Source organism: Chenopodium album, chromosome 7, assembly GCF_948465745.1.
Source record: "Chenopodium album chromosome 7, dcCheAlbu1.1, whole genome shotgun sequence".
Lineage (NCBI taxonomy): Eukaryota > Viridiplantae > Streptophyta > Magnoliopsida > Caryophyllales > Amaranthaceae > Chenopodium > Chenopodium album.
In genome coordinates this window covers 40,394,903-40,399,148 of record NC_137840.1, presented here as the reverse complement: position 1 = coordinate 40,399,148, position 4,246 = coordinate 40,394,903, and the positions used below count along the sequence as shown (strand labels likewise).

Below are 4,246 nucleotides of genomic sequence, written 5' to 3'. Positions count from 1 at the left end.
TTTTAATGTGTTTAGACATGATTAATTTCAAATGTAGCAACTCAAAACACCACAATCACCAAAGAAACTCCAACCAACAATCTTGAATATTTCAATCGAACTCCTTAACCAAAACCGACAAGCAACAATTCACTACAAAAGATGAGCAATCCCAAATACACATAATTACCACCAATTCAAGCCACCAAATGCTTTCAAATCATATACCAAGCTCAAAGAAATCAAGAACCAAGGCTCAACATTATCAACCAAGCACCACTACCAAAAATCCGATCACAACAATTCTCAACAATAATGATCAATTTTGCTACACAAACAACAAAAAATACAATGTAAGCAATAAACAACCATTATTCATCACAAAAAACCAACCAAAATCCAAATTCAAACATCAAAACCATCAAAATGCATACTACTACTATTCATGCCCATGAATTACTAAAACATGCAATTATATGGTATAATAAGGCAAATAAGAGCAAGAGTATATGATTATACCATACAAGAAGCAAATTAGAGCAATCCTTAGCCACCAATTTCCACTCACAAGAACCCCAATTAAGCTTCAACAATGGAGGAGAGAGAATGGTGGATGTTATGGGTGAAATGTAGTATGAATTTGTTAAAATTGGAAGAATTACAAAAGAATTTGATGAATTGTGATGGAAATTTGGTTGAATTTGAGTGAAAATTTGATGAATGAGTGTAGAGTGAGGGTGCGGTTTTGGTGAGGGTTAAAGGGGTATGAGCTCGTGAGAAAGAGGGTGAAGCAAAAATGAGGGAAAAGAAAGAAGAAATAAATAAGCACGACAGGGGGGGTGTGCGGCCGCGCGGCCTGGCAGCGCGCCCGCGCCACCTGTTGTTCTTCTTGTCTCATGCGTGGGTACATCGATAACTATCATCCCAGGATTTATGACCCCGATATAACGATTTGTCTCTAAATGTTAAAAATGTGGGTTCAAAACCCCAAATTATGGTAGCACCACGATGAACTCACCTAGTTCCAATTTCTTCAAACTTAAGCACAAATTTTTTAACTTACCTTCCTAACAATTCTTACCCCTTTTACCTCAAAATTTCAATAAAATTGAACATAAAGCACATCAAAAATCGCGAAACACCATTCCATAGCTCGCTCCACTTGATGTAATCCAACTCCAAGAATTCAACCTATAAATCCAAAGTAAAAACAAGTGAAAGAAAATAAAAGAAACTAATAGAAAGAAAATTAAGAAAAATTGAAATCAAAAGAAAAAGGTTAGGAATCTTCGGGTTGCCTCTCGGGAAGCGCTTGTTTAAGGTCCTTAGCTCGACCCTTCCTCCAACGGAGGGTCAAATAACACCATCTTGTCCAAGGTGACAGGAGGAGCAAATTTCTCTTTAATTTCTAGCAACTTCTCGTTGTTTCTTGATGAGACTTCATTCGATAACTCCGCCCTCAAAAGCAAGCTTCTCCTTCCATAACCTCATTCTCGTTCTCTTCTTCCTAGAAGCTCATGCTTTTTTCTTTACCTTATTCCTCTTTGTAGATGATTTCGCACCATTAACACCCTTAGGATCATCGTCCTCCTCTTGAGGGTGAAGCTCAAATCAATGAGGAATGTCAATCTCCTCCTCGTCTATGAGCTTGGGAAACTCCTTTTTCTCTTCACTAACCTTCTTGCAATCAACACTCAAAAACACATCATCACAATTCTCAAGAATATCGTTAGTTGAAATATCAATCATGCGTACATTATAAATAGAGGAAGGGGAATTAACACACATGATTCCTTTCACAAAAGACAAAGACTCATGTATCAATTTTAGCTCGAAACTTTCCTTATTGTTACCAACTCTCAAAGTAATACAACCTCCCTTAACATCAATCAAAGCTCCTGAGGTGGGTAATAAAGGTCTCCCTAAGATGATATGAATGTAATCATCTTCCGCAATCTCTAGCACAATGAAATCAACGGTAATTGTGAATTATCCTATCATAAGGGGAACATCCTAAATTCTTCCTTTCGGGAACTTGATGGATATATCGGCTAATTAAAGGGTAATATTGGATGGAAGGAGCTCACCTATATTAAGTCTCTTGAAGACGGAATAAGGCATGATACTCACACTAGCACCGAGATCACAAAGGGCATTTTGGAACAATTTTCCTTTGATTTTGAAAGGGATGAAGAAATTGCCGGGATCTTTCAACTTTTCGGGTAAGTCATTATGGATAAAGGCACTACAACACTCCCCCAAATTCACCGGTTCCACCATATTGCAATCTCTTTTACCGCTCAAAATTTCCTTAAGAAACCTAGCGTAGTTGGGTATTTGCTCCAAGACATCGGTGAAAGGAATCGAAAGATGAATTTCTTAAGCATCTCAATGAATTGTCCAAATTGCTCATCCAATTTGTACCTAATGAACTTTTAGGGGTATAGAAGTTTGGGCTTGTAAACCTCATCTTTCTTCTTCTCTTTCTCCTTTGGCTCTTCATTAGATTTCTCACTCATCTTGATAGACTCTTCATGCCTACTCTCTTTGCTCGAATCACTCCCCTTTTCACCCTCCTTACTCTTCCTAGGAACACTCTCTTCAAGGACCTTACCACTCCTAGTGGTGATAGGACAAACTGGTTCCTTAGGATCAATTTCTTGCGAGGGTAAAGAAGATGGGCTAGCACAATCTTTCAAAGGGTTAGCTAGTTGGAGGATACGGTTCTCAAGCATCTTTCCATGAGTTAATAGGCCATGAAACATTTTGTCACTAGAGGCTATGTAATTGTCCAACTTCTTGGCTTGATCTACCATGAAATTCGCTAGCTTACTCATAAATTGAGATTGTTGATCATAGGAATCATCACTTTGGCATTGAGTTATTGGAGTACATTTGGGTGAGGAACCCCTTTGAGCATCATTTTGAAAATTTCCTCTACTTTGGTTACTCTAATTACCCTTATCAAGATTTTGGCCGGAATTTTGACTATAATTACCATAACCTTGGTTATAATCCCCATATTCTTGGTCGTAGCTTTGATCATTATAACCAAAGTTGTTATGGTTACCACGAAACCCTTAGGTTACTCGGTTCCTATAACCACTATTTTGGTTATAATTATCGTAGCTCCCATGGTTGTGATAGTTCCTATTTCCAACATTCATTTGAGCATTAACTCTAGATCCAAAACCACTATTTCCAACATAATTCACATGAAAATTTTCATTTTCATCGTATTCATCACATCCATCACAAGGAACATTTGGACAATTAGAAGCATCATGATCATTTCTTCCGCATAAATCACAAGCCAAACATTCTCTAATTATGCAACAAGAAGCGTAAAGAGGGTTAGAGTAAGAAGATGTACCTCTCCCCTTAAATTGGGAGGGAAGATCTTGTGCTTGTGAAGATGAATTTTCAAGCTTAGCTTTGATAGAAGCCATCTCCTTCACTAAGTCCGAAAGTCGAGTAGACAATTTGTTGATGGCATTAACTTGATCAATCGAGGCACACTGGTTTGTTGACTCTTCCTCAACCTCTTGCCAACTCATGTAGTTCCTCACTACATCATATATCACATCAATAACCTCTTCCACTGTCTTGTTCATGATTGGGCCTCCGGCTCCGGCATCTAAGCTCGACCTACCTTGAGGACTCAAACCACCATAGAAAATTTGAATTGTTTGGTAAGTTGGAATTTCGTGGTGAGGGCACTCTCTTTGATACTCTTTATACCTCTCCCATGCTTCATAAAGATTTTCGTTAGGCCTTTGCTTGAAATTTTGGATCAAAGTTCTAGCTTCTGCCGTTTTCTTTTGAGGGTAGAATCGGGATAAGAATCCTTTGGTAACATCGTCCCATGTTCTTAAAGAATTCGGCTTGACCTCCTTGTCCAACCATTCCAAAGGTCGCCCTATGAGGGAAAAAGGGAACAATTTGAGCCATATAAACTCTTGTACAACCCCACTCACCCTAATAGTGATACAATATTTCTCGAATTCCTTAAGGTGGTTAAGAGGACTTTCATTCGATGCACCACTATATTGTCGCCTCTCAATCAAGGTAATCATTGCCGGCTTAATTTCAAAATCACTATCCGGAATCAACAATGGAGCAATCCCGCTCTCATACTTGTATGCACCCGGAGTGCACAACTCCTTCAATGTAACCCTTTGAGCTTCTCCCATGTTCACTTGCACACAATCTCAAACTAAATTATTAGTAGCACGGCTACAAATGTATCCTAAAGAAGAAAATCTTT

At 38.5% G+C, this 4,246-nt stretch overlaps 1 non-coding gene across 1 annotated transcript; it reads left to right on the top strand.

Moving 5' to 3' along the window:
* Positions 1–3,681: 3,681 nt before the first annotated feature.
* LOC145641274 (small nucleolar RNA R71) lies at positions 3,682–3,786 on the top strand. The gene has a single exon (XR_014115327.1). It is a non-coding gene; the product is annotated as a small nucleolar RNA R71 (small nucleolar RNA).
* Positions 3,787–4,246: the final 460 nt, after the last annotated feature.